Consider the following 16964-nt stretch of genomic DNA (forward strand, 5'->3'; position numbering starts at 1 on the left):
CAATTCCTCTTTTAGAAAGAGCTGTTTATTCTACCAAGGACGCTGAGCATTTATTTCATCTGTAGACAGAAGCCTATAATGTTGACAAATATCTGTAATGATCAGTAAACAAATATGGGAAGGGGAGGGACTTGATATACACATTTTTTAATTCCCAAGACCCAAGGTCAATTCAATACTGGAATAGCAGGCATGGGCCTCCAGTGATCCTTCAGGCTCAATGCAAGTGAATGAGGAGAACTGTCCAAGTGATAGAGAAAAGCTCTGCAGCAATGAAGTGCAGGCATATTCCTTTCATGGGGCTTTGCAGATACTGCTTTGCAGATATCTGCTTTGCAGATACTGCTTTTCCAGAATGAAAGTTTGCAGCAACCTGCGTGGAGCAAGCCTATCAGCGTCATTTTGCCAACAATCACTTGCTCATTCATATCCCTTGTGTCGTAGTTTGGTAATCCTTGTAATATTTCAAGCTGTTTCATTATTATTATATTTGTTATGGTGATCAGCTATCAGTGATATCACTGACTGAAAACTCAGATGGTTAGCATTTCTTACCAATAAAGTATATTTTTCATTAAGGTATATGTATGGCTTCTTAGACATAATGCTACTGCACACTTAATAAACTATAATATAGTATCCACCTAAGCTTTATATGCACTGGGAACCAAAAAACATTCATTTGACTTCCTCTATTGTGATATTCACTTTATTGCAGTGATCTGAAACCGAACACAGGATATAGCTAATATACGTCTGTATTCACATTCTGATCTCCCACAAGACCTTGATTTCCCAGAGGGTAAGGGCAGTGTCTCAGGGAATCTTTAAATCCCCTGGCCCCAGCACGATGATGGACCAAAGCAACACTCACTGAGATGGGGGCGGGGGGTGGAAACAGGGAGGGAACCAGAAAGGGAGGAGGTAAGGATGTCTGGGAAGGACAGGTGGGAAAGAGGGTGGAAAGGAGACAGGAAGGAAGAGAAGAGGAAAGGAAGGGAGAATAGAACAGGATTGTGCACATAGGAAGACGACCGTTTTAGTAAAAAAAAAAAAAATTTTAAAGAAATGAAAACAAACATGATCTTCATGCTTTTTTTATGCCTTCCCATAGGTGTCAAGAGATAATCAACCTGGTAACACTGGGGTGGGACTCACAAGGTTTAAGACTGGAGAGGAGAATGCCAAAAGTGATTCTTCATGCACTTCTGCCATGCCTGACTTGCTCTGCTATAGGGACTGAGTAACACGGCAGAGCTGTCCCTCTGAGACCACAGCACTGAGAGAAAAGAACATGGCAACTGCAGAGGAGAAAAGGGACAGAGTAATTAGGGGATCCTGGGTACTTCCCAGGAGGCAAGTACTAGATCTCAGGGGGAGAGCAGTCAGCAGCCAGACCAGAACAGCCCAAAACATGGCAGATGGAGTGAGATGCAGAAAAAGGAACAAGGAAGGCACTTTCACCTTGGACCAAACTCAGGGATCAGACATCAGAAAGAGCAGCACAAAGGACTGCAGGCAGAAGTCGGGAATCTGGGCTCCTCAGCACCATCTCGATGTAAAGTTTTCTAGTGAATGCTGGAAAAGAAACTCAAAGCCTTGCCCTGGAGATGAGGCTAAATATGGAAAGCAATTTGCCACCTTTCCTTTCTCCTTTGTCCCATAGAGTCAGGGACCCTTCTTGGACTATTCCAGAAAATCCTGGAAGAATCACTCTTGCCTTATGTGATCCCGCCAATATCCATAGTAGTTCCCACATATTCATGTCTATAAGCAAGGACACTGTTTATGTCAGGTCGGCCTCCCAGAGTCTCTGCAATCAAAATTCTTAACTCTACCAACTTACAAGCTGGGGACCTGGGGGAAGTGACTGGTCTTCTCAGACCTCCAGCTTCCTAACTGGGAAAATTGGGAAAGTAATAGTACAGAGCTCACGGGGTTACTGAAGACATTAAATTAGCTAATTCCAGTAGCACAGTGATTAGCACACAGGAAGCTCTTGGTAACTTTTAGGACATGCTTCATATACTATTCACAATCACCCTGTGCTACAAGTGCTTATTATTAGTTCCATTTTCCAGATGAGAAAAATGTGCCTCAGGGTGAAGTAAGATTCCCAAAGCTAAACAGCTAGTAAATGGCAGTCAGAGTTTGAATCCAGATTGAAAACTCACGTTCCCAACTCATAATTATACTCTCTCCTGCTCATCCACTTCCTTCACTAACATGCTTTTAACATATTCTACCCACCCATCTATTCTTTTACGCCTCCATCAATTTCTCTTCCTCTCTCCTGTTTCTGACCTACACACACATCCATTTTTTTTTATTGAACACATACTCTGAGCCAAAGAGCTCAGAGAAGCATGTAAAAAGATGATGATCAAAAATCAGATCCCATTTCGCTGTTTTCTAAAGCCAAATGCATGCCTACCATCCAACCCAGTTCTTTCACACCTATGTAAATACACACAAGAAATGAGTGTTTCTGTCTACCAAAACACCCCAACAAGAATAAATACAGAATTTCCGTTAAAAATAACCCCAACTACAAATGACCCAGATGCTCCTGAATAAAAGAATGAATAAATTGATTATTGTATATTCATATAATGCAATATTACACAAGCAATAATAAATGACTGAGACAACAACAAAATAGATATATCTCACAAATAACTATGTTGACCAAGTTAAACCAGGCAGAGAAGTGTACATACTAGAGCTTTTATTTGAAATTCAAGAGCAGGCAAAAAATGTATGGTTAAAGAAGCCAGCACAACAGTGACTTCTTCAGAAAGACAGTACTGAGTGGGAGGAGGCACAAGGGAACTTGTAAGAATGCTTCTAGATCTTGATTTGGGTGATGGCTACTCAAGAATATTTAGGTTTAAAGGTCAAAAAGGTCACAAAGCTGTATTTAATATTAGTGCGCTTCATGCATTTTATGTATTCTAAGATTCAATTGAAAAAAGAACAAAAGGTAATAAAAATATCTAAATTCATTTCACTGCAGAGGTCTCCAGGGTTTGGGGCAGTAGCCAAGATGGCGGGCTTTGGCGTTATCCAAGGAAAAGTGCTGACTTGCCTCTGAGCTGAGACCTGAGACAACCCTGTTTGCAGAAATGGGACTAGTGTAGATCAGGGCACATCCAGTGGGGTCACAGCCAAGTGCATCTGCTGCTGCTCTCTGCATCTCTTGGCCCCAAAGCAAGCTTTCAGGCCTGCAGAGAGGTCTGCAGCAAAAGCTAAAGCACAGCTCATCCACAGCTGGCCTGTTTGTGCTTATTCTGCATCATGCACTTTTCGTAGCCCTCAAATTTAATTCCTACTTCCTATTTCCTGGCACAGTCAATGGGTTTTATTAGGTATATTATGATCCTCTGGTTCTCTGTGTTCCCCTTATCTGACCTGGAATGCATTCTTTCAAGATGCTGGTTCCCCTTGGCCACAAAAGTTTCAGACAAAGGGGGTTGTCGGAACCCATTCATTTTTTTTAATCAGGCACAGTATTACATAAGTCACGCACATTCTGTAGGAGATAAGGAAAGCATGACAGTCCGCTGCTGGGACAAATTCATATCTACATGAAGTTGGAACCTTTCCAGACACTGTACACGAAAGTTCACTCAAAACATATCATAGATGTAAGTGTAAGACTTAAAACTGTAAGTCTTGAGGTGCCTGGCTGGCTCAGTCAGAAGAGCACGTGACTCTTTGTTGAGCATGAAACCTGCTTGGGTTTATTTCTCTCCCTCTCTGCCCCTCCACCGCTCTAAGATAAAAAAAATCAACTTAAAAAAAATAAAAAAAGAGAAGGGGCACCTGGGTGGCTCACTCAGGTAAGTGTCAGACTCTTGATTTCGGCTTAGGTCACAAGATGATCATGAGACCATCACGACAGTTAAAATATGCCCCACAGAATTGGAGAAGGTAATTGCAAAAAAAAAAAAAAAAAATCAAGAAGGGGCTTGTGTCCATAACACCTAAAGAACTGACTCAATAGCAGAAATAACACAATTTAAAAATGGGGGGGGGGTGCCTGGATGGCTCAGTCGGTTAAGCATCCAACCCTTGGTTTTGGCTCAGGGTCACGATCTCGCAGTTTCAGGAGTATGAGCCACACGTCAGGCAGCATGAAGCCTGCTTGGGATTCTCTCCCCCACCCCTCCCACCCTGCCCGCTCTCTCTGCTTCCCCCCCAACCACACTTTCTTTGTCCCTCTCAAAATAAATAAACTTTAAAATAAAACAAAAAAAAAATAAACATGGGGAAAGATCTGCATAGATATTTCTCCAAAGATACACAAATGGCCAATAAGCACAGGAGAAGATGCTTAAGATCATTAACCTGCAGGGAAATACCAACCAAAACCACGGTGAGATACGAATTCATACACTTGACATTGGTGGACTTTATACACTTGAAATAATAATACGTGTTGGTGGTGATGTGAAGAAATTGGATCGTTCATACATTGCTGGTGAGAATGTAAAATAGTGCAGCTGCTTTGCAAAATGGTCTGACAATTCCTCAAAAAGTTAAAAAGAATTTCTATATAAGTCAGCAAGTCCACTCCAAGGTATATTCTCCCTACCAAAAAAACGAAAACATATGTCCCCACAAAAACCTGAAAGTATTCATCGCTACCACACTCATAATGGTCCTAAAGTGGAAACAACCCAATGTCCACCACCTGATGAATGTATAAACCAAATGTGTATCTCTACTATGGAATATTAGTTAGCCATCAAAAGGAATGGAGTATTCATACATACTGTAACACGGATGAATCTCCTAACATTATGCCAAGTAAAAGAAGCTATTCGCAAAGAAGCTCATACTGTAGGTCCCAATGATATGAAATCTCTGGAACAAGCAAATCTACACAGACAGAAAGTTGATCTGTAGTTGCCTAGGACTGGTGGTTAGGGAAGTAATCATCAACAGGTAAAGGCTTTCTTTGTGAGGTGATGAAAATGTTAAGTTAGATTTTGCTGATGGTTATACAGTTCTCTGAATACATTAGAACTAATGAAATATAAATTTTAAGTGGGTAAATGGTATATTTATTTGAATTATATCTCCATAAAGCTGTTGTGTGTGTGTGTGTGTGTGTGTGTGTGTGTGTGTGTGTGTGTTAAAGAAAGAAATTGGGAAAGGGGAGAAGAAATGACTGATGTTAACTAATAAAAAACAAAACAAAAAACCCTATGGGCTCCTGAGGCTGTATCACCAAAAGACTATGATTTCAGTTAATTGTGCAAGGACCCAGAGCTGGCTCTCCCTCTCCTTCCTCTGTTCTTTTTTTTCTTGTCTTTTTTTTTTTGTTTGTTTGTTTTGACAGAGAGATAGAAAGTAGAGAAGGGGCAGAGAGAGGGAGAAAAAGAATGGCAAGCAGGCTCCCCACCAGCAGTGTAGAGCCCAATACGGGGCTGGAACTCATGAACCATGAGATCATGGCCCGAACCAAAATCAAGAATCTGACAGTTGACGGACTGAGCCACCCAGGCATCCTTATCCCAATCTGTTCAGACTGGCCCTGTGACCTTGGGAAAGGCACATCTCCTCTGCGTCTCACTGTGAAATGAAGGATTATGTCTCACTTCTCCAGCTCTACTACTTCCTGATTCTTAAAAATGCATTACAGATTCGTGATCATAATATAACATGACAAGGAAGAGGAAAAAAGATAAAGAGTAACAGTAACTAAAATTCACTGAAATCTTCCTTCATGCCACTGTCTTACAGTATTAGCCTATTCAATTCTCCCACTAACCCCTTGAGATACATAACACTATGCCCACTCCACAGATGAAGTGTCTTAGGGAAGGGATAAAACATTTTCCCTTGCAAGGATATTATGAAGGGAAATTCCAGAATGTCAACTGTGGAATGGACACAGAAAGAACCCGGTCCAGCTTAAAGCAGGATGGAAAACAACCTGAGAGAGGGCTGTGTTTAAAAAAGGAATTGATGGGGGCTCCTGGGTGGCTCAGTAGGTTGAGCATCTGACTTCAGCTCAGGTCATGATCTCATAGTTTGTGAGTTCAAGCCCCCGTCAGGCTCTGTGCTGACAGCTCGGAGCCTGGAACCTGCTTTGGATTCTGTGTCTCCCTCTCTCTCTGCCCCCCTGCTTGTTCTCTCTCTTCAAAATAAATACTTAAACTTTAATTTAAAAAAAAAAAAAAGGAACGGATGGATTCTTTGGTTTGGGTCTGGTGGGAGCATTTTTCAGTTCTGCTGAAAGTTTGGGGACACTTTGGAGTTGGGCACACAAAAAATTAAGCAGTGGAAAAAGGAAAGGCTAATATCATTAAGGTCATAAAAAGCAATACAATTATAGTATACTATGTGGCTCAGCTGTGAATGTTTATCCAAAAATGCTGATACGCAGATCTTAAGAGGGCAGAGGAATGAAAATGAGTTTTAGGTGGAATAAGAATATTAAAGACTCACCTTCCTTACTAGGGAAAATAATAGGTAATGATAGATAATGTCCACATTTCAAACTGCAAGAAATAGAAACACAAACATGATTTCTAACTCTGGAGAGAAGTGTGAGAAGAAACAGCTTATAGGGTTAAATACAGTCCCCCTCTAAGGGGTCCTATCAAAAGGTGGGAAGGGTGATGCTGGGAACTCATATGTTTTTTTATAAATCAAAGTACTTTTTGAGCTTCTTAAAATGATCTGCATGTATTACTTTGACTCTTTAATAAAAATAAAGTTAAACCCACACAAAATATCTTATCCAAGATTGACCTGGGAATCAAACATTGGTCAAAGTCCAAACTCGAAGCCATGATCGACACACTTTGTGATCTCACCTATGGGACATTTGCCCCCACGGAATCTATATAAAATGCTCTTGGAGAGGTCTTTGAAAACACCTTTCATATATATATTAAGTCACCTTTGACACAGTCACTGATATGAATTAATTTATTCCACAAAAGAAATGGAACCCTTCACAGTTCAACAGCTCCTACCAACACTTAACTGAGATGAGTAACACTAGAAATTAAAGCAGAGACACAAACACTGGCAGCGTCCCTCTAAGTATGAGCAGCTCTCAACAGCCTGCAGATGTTTTAATGTGTTTTTCTCAATGTCTACCTATGGGGACAGGTTCCCCAGAGACCAACCCAGCTTGCATCTAGCTGCAGAGAGCATGCCTCATCCTTGGAGAAAGTGCCTTAGCTCCCAGGCATGGAATCAGTAAGGTCGAGAAATACTTTCCCACCAAAAGAGTCACCTGGATTTCTCAGTTAACTAATGTTCAGAAGCTTTATTGTCATCAAAAACAACCTGATAACTTCTAAGAATATCACAGCCCCTAACAAAGTAAGTCCATGGAACATCACAAAACCGCTCTGGCTCTGGATGAAATCTTTACCTAACAGAACCTTCAGGCTTCATGTCAATAGTTTGGATGCAAGAACGTAGGTCCATTCTTCAGTTGCTCAAATAAAGAAAACAATAAATTATCATTCTTTCTGGTTCTCAAGTAAGGGTTTATTATACCCCAAGATTAAAAGGAAGGAATAAAAGTAAAGGACAAATCAGACCAGAGACAAAATGGACAGGTTTCCTCCCATGATTGCACATTACTTTTGTGACATTTTAAATATTGCACTTTGCTTCAAGGCTGTCATCCTGTTTCCAAACAGCTCAGAGCCATGCCCCTCATCACAGCCCGAAGACTGCCTGCATTGATTTAATGACCATCTCTGACCAGAACCTGCCTCCAATGTATCTATGTAATAGGTGGGCAGTGGAGGGAGAAGCAAGGGGTGGGAACTGTTTTTCCTACTGGTTAGGTCCCTCCTCCAACGTTCATCATTCACCCTATCTGGGTAGCTTTCACCTGCCCCCCGCTGGAGGTTGGCATGATCAAGGTCTATACAGATCTCGCTTTAGAATGACTTCCAGGCCATCAAACCACCTCAATAAAACTAAAAAAAAAAAAAAAAACCAAAAAATAAAAAACAAAACAAAACAAAAAACCACCTCCTTAGTAAACAAAAGTATCCCCACCAGGCAGACCCACAGCCTAACTGGGGGTGAGTCAGCTCACCAATGCACTGGAGATTTGGCTGAAACCTTGCTGAAAATTTCTCAACTTGCTGATGTTAAGCCAGAAATCAAGAAGGAAGCAGAGAAAGAATAGAAGCAATTTAAGTTCACTGGGAGTCCCAGACTTGACAGCTACACCCCCAAAAAGCAATCATTCTGCATTTGCTTTAAGGACTAGGGACTAGCAGAACCACCTCCAACTGCAGCAGACAGAATTTTGAGACAGGAATCAAGATGCTGTGCAAACAGAAGTCACAACCACCTCCGTGAGGGAAGAAGCAGGTCTCCTTGGTGAGTAAAACCCAGCTTGTGATCATGTTATCGGAGTATGAATAAATATTACAAGGCACTAAGGGGCATCGTACTCAAAGCTTCACATGTTCTAATAACCGTGGGCAACTAGACTGCCTATTGTCCCCATCCCAGTTCCTCTCCATGCCAGCTGTGTGTCTACAGGCAAAGTGCTTAACCTCTCTGTGCTCAGAGTCATCTGTGAATTGGAAATAATCATTGGGAATGTAAGCTGGTGCAGCCACTCTGAAAAACAGTATGGAGATTCCTCAAAAAACTAAAAACAGAACTACCCTATGACCCAGTAATTGCACTACTAGGCATTTATCCACAGGATACAGGTGTGCTGTTTCGAAGGGACACATGCACCCCCATGTTTATAGCAGCACTGTCAACAATAGCCAAAGTATGGAAAGAGCCCAAGTGTCCATCGATGGATGAATCGATACAGAAAATGTGGTGTATACATATACAATGGAGTATTACTCGGCAATCAAAAAGAATGAAATCTTGCCATTTGCAACTACATGGATGGAACTGAAGGGTAGTATGCTAAGTGAAATTAGTCAGAGAAAGACAAAAATCATATGACTTCACTCATATGAGGACTTTAAGAGACAAGACAGATGAACATAAGGGAAGGGAAACAAAAATAATATAAAAACAGGGAGGGTGATAAAGCAGAAGGGACTCATAAATATGGAGAACAAACAGAGGGTTACTGGAGGGGGTGTGGGAGGGGGGATGGGCTAAATGGGTGAGGGGCACTAAGGAATCTACTCCTGAAATCATTGTTGCACTATATGCTAACTAATTTGGATGTAAAGTTAAAAAAAATAAAACTAAAAAAAGGAAATAATCATGACTCCTACAACTCAAAGGGGAGTTAACATCTTGGAAGAAGATAATTTACATAAAATGCCTAGCACCGGCACATACAAAAGTCAACATCATTTTATGGTTGTTATTATTACTATTATTCCCATTTTACATATGATGAAACCAGCCTTTGAAGACATCACAAATCTGTGTGAAGTTACATCGCTAACAAATAACATAACTGGGTCTGATGGACTCCAGACCTCTTATTACCGTCTCTCCTCTCCCTTCAACTTTCCCCCTGATCATTCCTAAGGATCTCTCCAATGTGAGATCAGCCACTGGCTTGTCTGGGCAATAAAAAAATCTTGTAAAAAAAAAAATTAAAATTCCCTTAAAAACCCAGATTGTAGTAATTATTGTAGTAGAAATGGTTGTTTTTATTGCTATTGTTATCACCCTAGTAGTAAGTAGTCAGTGCCCTATGGTGTGCCATTGTGGGCTAAGGTGTATACATTCAACTTCACCCCTCCCCTCTTAGGAGAGCCTCCCCTTGGCACAATTTAGTGAAAACATCAGAGACTGGGAAGTGGTAACACAGAAAGAGAGCTATGTGTTGGCAAGGCAATCATGAAAAAGAAATATTGTTGAGTGGTCCCAAAACAAGGGTCTTTAAAAACAGATGGGGTGGAAGGACCAGCATATCAAATGCCCGTGTCATAAAAAGCAAGTATCACACACCCCACTTTTGAGAAGCTGAAGAATGGTTGACAACCACAGATCACAGAGAGATGGTCCTTTGCTAACCCATCACAGCCATAAAGGTAGGGAAGAAACGGCCGTGATTTTTCTCTAATGGAGTGCAAAGCCACTGCACTGAGGGTAAAATTCAAAGGAAGAGTTGGAACCTCCCAAACTTAAAAGAAAAAAAAAAAAGTTTAAGACAGTACTTGTGTCCAGGGACACATCTTAACAAACTTAACTTTCATCTTCTGCATTTTTATGGGAAGTAAAATGACTCTGGGTCTGATTTTAGCTCTTCTTCTGTATCCTAATCTCTAAAAGAGCGGAGATTGAGTCTTGTTCACCGCTATACACTCAGTATGTACAACAATGCCTGGCACATAATAGGTAGATAATAAATATTTGCTGAATGCATAAATCATTTATCTAAATCTCTTAACGGGCAAACATTAAGGACTCAGTAAATAAATGGTGCCTGATTATCATTATTCCTATTTTTCCTCTACATAAAGATCAATCTATTTCTTTGGATTCCCACAATTTGCAAACCTCAAATGCAAAGTTCACAGTCAGTAAGTACTTCATGAATAAACAAAAAAAGTACCTGCCACTATATCACAAACAGATGCCTGCCATCATAAATGAGGGCTTAAATCACACTAAAATCAGACACGCACACAAACCCTGCAATTTACTTTTGTATATATTGAACATTTCCTTCCTAGAGCAGACAAAAGAAGCCACATAGTAGTAAAGGTAAGTAACCAGTGACCTTCTTTTTTTTTTTTTTTAACAACCTAAAAGCTCATCACTGTTATTCCTCTTTTCCACCTCAAGAGCAAACTCCTTGAGGGCCAAAACTGGAGAAGAGATAAACCCAAGATTGCTACTTCTAGTTGGCCAGAAAAACAGATGAATGCTAAGGGGGAGATTTTAATGTTAAACTGCATTACTTCTTTTGAGGGGATGGCTAAAAATATTTTAGCAAAAAGGAAATGTTTCTCCCATACCAATTTTTCTGTTAGTTACTCACCCCTGCTCCTATCTTCACTAAAAGAAATTCATAGGATTTTATAACTCTAAGCAATATCAGAATCACCGAATGACCAAACTTCTCATTTTACCAGTGGAGAAAAAGCAGAGGTGTGGCTATTTCATGAGAAAACAAAATTACACCCAGGACATCGACTGTTCTCAGAACATAATATAATTAACACAAACTGACTTTAAATCTGCAAAGGCCACTAATACCCTTCGCAAATCCAATTTGCATTTTTGCCTCAATTTCTGCCTTATCCTTTTTTCATATCCCAGCTTCCACTTTCCCCGTAACTTGACATCTCTCTTAGGAATTCATGTACAAGAAGGTCTTTCAACACGTGCAGATCAAGAGGCCCAGGGTTCTCAAATCCACATGTAGGAAGTGGTAAAGACCAAAGCTTTTACAAATGTGGTTGCTTGCCATCAGTATTCCCCCAAATCAAGTGGGCCCAACCCAACCTGACAAAGTCCCGGCCTCTGTGACTGGAGTGATCCAACCAGAGCTCAAATGATCCACCACGTACTCTGTGACAGGAGCACACAGCTCACTGATTTCTTCTTTTAAAGTAGGCTTCACGCCTGACGTGGGACTTGAACTCATGGCCCTGAGATCAAGAATCGCATCCTCTACCAACTGAGACAGCCAGGAGAGGAGCCCCTTACCTATTAAACTAAAGCCAGAAAGACCCTACACCGTGCCCCCAGTCAACAGGCCACAGAGAAGACAATGACATCTCCTGTGGTTCCCAGAGAGAAAGGTAACGACACAAAAGCACACTGCTCATGTGAGCGAGTGATCAAGGTCAAAGTGGCATCCACAGAATTTTAAAATTTGAGAATTTTAGGGAGGAAAGAGTCACTCAAGGTCATGTGCAACACTTTTCTGTGACATACCAACTAAAGTCCAGAGCAGGGAGCAAGGTCCCACAGATGCGCAGGAGCAAACTCAGATCACCCAGTTCGCAATCCTGTAATGTTCCTACCACCCTGACTGGAGAGATGGCATATGAGTGTTCCAGGGCTACCTGAACACAACTGTAATTTGCCTTGTCTTGGCACATTCCCTGCCACACTAAACCAGTTTGTCTTTCAAGGCCAAATTAAATGTCACCTCCTCTGTGAGGTCTACCTCATCTTCCTCCTGCCCAGATGAGATCAATCACTCCTTATTCTATGTCAACGACTCAGCCATTTCCTTGACCTGAAAATACCCTCAGGTCACTCAATCCTGTAATAAATTTTATCATTCACCACTTTTCTCTTTCTCTGAACTGGAAGCTCCCTGAGAGCTAGGTTCATCTTCCTACTCTCTCATTCTCTCCCTTTCACTCAAAGCCTCCCACACCTTGCACACTGGCGTGTGGTCATTAAAATATTAATTTACCCAACAAAGATTTAGTAAGCTCCTACTTCAGGAACTTGCCCCCAGGCACTCTCCACTCTTAAAAGGGGAAAATCACATTAAAGAATTAATTATTCAAATGCCAATGGGTGGTATAGAATCATCAGGTCTAAAATGTATGGTATTTATGTAGGTAGGAAGCAAGATGTAAGGGAAACCCCCCTCCTAAGAGGTTCTCCATGTGGACATGAACTTTTGGGAACATTTCAAATGTTGTGTACCTGCACTAGAATGTATTCAATCCAAAGATTTTGATGACCGAGACTCCACCAACAAGGAAAGTATGTCTGAGGCAGCCGAGTCAACAGCAAAGATTAAAAGTCAACCTTTGACCTTTTGGTGACCAAAACAGGGAGGGAGAAACTGGAATGAGATTTTGGAGGAAATTTCTAAAGAACATAATCGAAGTCAAATGACCAAGGATCAGAGTAGTGACTACGCATTCCCCAAGGAAGAGTCTGACACACTGAGATCACAACTATGGCTAGGACTCAGGCAGGAAGGTTCAGGCAGATGTGAGCCAGGAAAGGTACAGCAGCAGAAAAGAACAGCAGGTTCCTCTCAAACCTTAAGTCAAGATTACAAATACCAAGCACACCCAAGTATCTAGTAGTTGTGGAAGAAACCAATTTTTCGTTTCCTTCAACCTTCTTTTTTCCACCACTACCCTCCACATACAACAGTCTGATACTGCCTGGCAGATGTGTCCATTCCTCCCAAATACCATTCCCAACAGTCCCCCGGGAAGCAACACACATAAATTTGAAATCACTTTCTTGTCTTAAAGGACAAGATGATCTCAGCGCGGAAACTGCACAGAAGGATTTGGGGAGGTTGGGTTTTAATTCCAGTTTTGTTGTTAATTTACCAGGTGGCCTTTGGCAAGCCGATAAACAACCTTCTGTCTTCACTTCTCTATCTACAAAACGATTATCCAGAATGATCCTGTTTTTTTAAAGACACTGGAATGTTATGAGATCTGCCAGGATGTACCAGTGATGCTGCTTGAAAATGATTCAGTAATAATAGTCAATTTAAAAAATTATTTAAAAGTACTTAAAAGTTGTTTGTGCTGTTAATGGAGAAGAAGTTATTCCATGAGATCATGTCTTTTTTTTTTTCCTAAGTAGCTGGAAATCTCTGCGAAAGCATTTACATTAATTGGAAAAATAACACATGCATGCAACAAGCCAACCAAAAACTGAAAACTCAAAAAAAGACACACTACTAGCCCAACGATCACAACCTTATGCTTCAGAACTTCAGAGTCCAGGAGTAACAAGAGAAGCAGAGAGCTCTGTCTTGGAAATGGCAGGTCACACTGGGGATCTGTTCTCTACTACTTTACCCGCTAACCAGTTTGACTTTGGGCCTTAACCTTTGAAGACACATCTTCCCCATGGAGAAAATGGAGCCTAACAGTGCCACAGCTGATAGCGGTTGCAGACAATTTCTTGATACGGTAACAAAACTTACCACAGTACATGGTACATCCCAGATGGTCAACAAGTGGTAACTGACATAACCTTAGAGATGAAAGGAAGCTGGCTACCTTGAGAACCTATGACTACCGATTGAACACCGACCATATGCATAGATCTCATTACGCCATCCAGGAACAGGAGTCAAGACGAAGAATAAGATTCAAAACCCTCACTGAATTCTTTCAATAGCCGGTTATTATTTCTCATTTCATAGATGAAAAAGTTACTGAGAGGGTCAGTTCCCTGAAGGAACATCTGGTCAACTCAGGTAGTCAAGGTCCAGAGCCTGTGCTCTTAACCACTATGGTATGATGCCCCTCTGTAGAAAAAGTAAGTCACTCTGTATTCTTGGGCGTGGGACAACTATAATCAAAGTAACTCCTTGGGGAAACTATTCGGATCCTATTAACAAAACTACTTGAAAGGGGAGACTAAAATCAGACAAACCAGGTAAACCCAATAGAGAAATCCACAGGAAAGGGAAGGTAACAGCAAAGAAAATAAACATGAGTAGTATCAACTTTTCCTTAGACCCAACAGATTCAGACACATAATATAAAACATCTGGGGAAATCCAAGACTAGCTATTTTCTGGGAAAGCTGGGTCCTCTGACCAACCTGTAATCTAGAGTGTTCTATTATCAGGCTTCCTCCAAGAACTAAGGAGAAGTGGGGAAAGGAGACAAGGAATAAAGCTGTTCCTCTTGGTCAATGGCTGTGATAGGCCATTTTACAGTATGAACATGAGGTTGTCTCTAATGTGTACTGAAAAATTCAGAAGCACCTAAATTCTAATCCAGGTGGTCTGGTTGCAACCCCAGGAAGTTAGGACCAGCATATAAGTAGCCCATTTCACATGTGTTGTAAACTCATTAAATGACTGTATTTAGCCTTAAGTCTATGTATGCAAGAGAACACTTTCTCAAACTTACGGCAGAGGACCTCACCTCCTGGTGTCCGAATTTATCTGAGTACTTTTTCTAGTAAGTGACCTAGGTGACAGAGGAAACTCAAAATTCTTGCCCTCACCTAAGTAGATAGTGGTCACAAAGTCATGAGGACCTATGGAAACCAAGCAAAACAAAGTACCATAGGTTAGCAGCACCCAGCCAAGCACTGTCAAGAGAAGATCCTGTTTCACTCATGGATCATACAACTAACTCACCAACTCATCTTCTGTTTGAGAAAATCCTGACTGCCTACGCTGGCTTGCCAACAAAAAATGAACACATTAAAATGCTACAACAGGCATTCTATCCTGATGGTTGAGGGTTTGTTTGTTTGTTTTTTTTTTAATAAATCCATAGATGATCATTCTAATTTGTGTGTCATTCTCTGTGAGGTGAATTAATGTGAGCTTGATCCTGGTCCTTGGAGAAAATACCCTTGGGTACAAGCTTCTCTTGAACCACCACGAACATTTCAGATAGGCTTTTTGTTAGCAACAGAAACCAATTCCAGCTAACTTAAAACAGAAAAAGATGTTTATTATGTGCCCACAAATAAAAGAAAAAGCTGAAGAAACAGCCTTAGAAAGGATGGGAACCAAAATAACCTTAAAGATCAATGCACGACGGACACCTAGGTGGCTCGAATGAGCATCAGACTTCAGCTCAGGTCATGATTTTGTGGTTCATGAGCTTGAGCCCCTCAGTGGGCTGGTTGCTATCAGCACAGAGCCTGCTTCAGATCCTCTGTCTCCCTCTCTCTGTCCCTCCCCTGTTCACACTCTCTCTCAAAAATAAATAAAAAAACAGAAACAAAAACAAAAAGATCAAGGTACCAGGAGCTAGTCGTTTTTTCTTACGTGTTGGTGAATAGTTTTGACAATACTCAGTTCCATATTCAACTTCAGGAAGAGTTTGTCTGATTGGCTTAAATTTCATGTTCTTTTGCTAGACACAGAACCCTGGTTGACCATCCCATTAAGACTGAATGATACTGAGGCACCTTGCTGGCTCAGTCAGTGGAGCATCCAACTCCTGCTCAGAACATGATTTCACAGTTTATGAGTTCGAGCGTCACATAGGGCCCCCTGCTGTCAGCACAGAACCCGCTTTGGGTCCTCTGTCTGCCTCTCTCTCTGTCTCTCCCCTGCTAGTGCAGCCTGTCTCTCTCCCTCTCCCTCCCTCTCCCTCCCTCTCTCTCTCTCTCTCAAAAATAAATAAAACATTTTTTACAGGTGATGTTATAAAAAAGTCTAAAAATTTTTAAAAACATTGAAAGATATTAAACTGTGTAAGTTCATTATATATTTTGGATATTAACTCCTTCATGGATGTAAGCTTTACAAACATCTTCTCCCCCTCAGTAGGGTTGCCTTTTTGATTTGTTGATGATTTCCTTCACCACACAAAAGCTTTCCAGTTTATTGCAGTCCCATTTGTTTAGCTCATTGCAATATTATTTATAATAGCCAAGATATGGAAGCAGCCGAAGTCCAACAATAGATGAATGGATAAAGAAGATATGGAATATATATGCAATGGAGTATTACTCAGCCATAAAAAGGAATGAAATCTTGCCATTTGTGACAATGTGGATGGACCCAGATGGTATTATGCTTTGTGAAATATGTCAGAGAAAGATAAATGCCATATGATTTCACTTATATGTGGAATCTAAAAATGAACAAACAAAACTCATAAATACAGAGAACAGAGGGGAGGGGTTTGGGTTGAGCAAAAATGGTAGACGATGGAGAGATACATACTTACAGCTTTAAGATAAATAAGTTATTGGGGCACCTGGGTGGCTCAGTCGGTTGAGCATCCGACTTCGGCTCAGGTCGTGATCTGGCAGTTTGTGAGTTCCGGCCCCACGTTGGGCTCTGTGCTGACAGCTCAGAGCCTGGAGCCTGCTTTGGATTCTGTGTCTCCTTCTCTCTCTGCCCCTCCCCCACTTGTGCTCTCTCTCTGCCTATCAAAAATAAATAAATGTAAAAAAAGTTTTTTTGAAAAAATAAAATAAAATAAGTTATAGAGATATAATGTACAGCACAGGAAATATAGCCAAAAATATTGTAATAATTTTGTGTGGTGACAGATGGTAACTAGACTTTTATGGGGATCATTTTGAAATGTAGAAATATATCAAATCACTAT

The 16964-nt window shown here is 40.9% G+C and overlaps 1 protein-coding gene across 20 annotated transcripts in view; it reads right to left on the reverse strand.

The window, feature by feature from the left end:
• Positions 1-16964, reverse strand: part of MAGI1 (membrane associated guanylate kinase, WW and PDZ domain containing 1) — a 656496-nt gene that overhangs the window by 496808 nt on the left and 142724 nt on the right. The window lies entirely within an intron of this gene.

This window comes from Leopardus geoffroyi, chromosome A2 (assembly GCF_018350155.1).
Source record: "Leopardus geoffroyi isolate Oge1 chromosome A2, O.geoffroyi_Oge1_pat1.0, whole genome shotgun sequence".
Lineage (NCBI taxonomy): Eukaryota > Metazoa > Chordata > Mammalia > Carnivora > Felidae > Leopardus > Leopardus geoffroyi.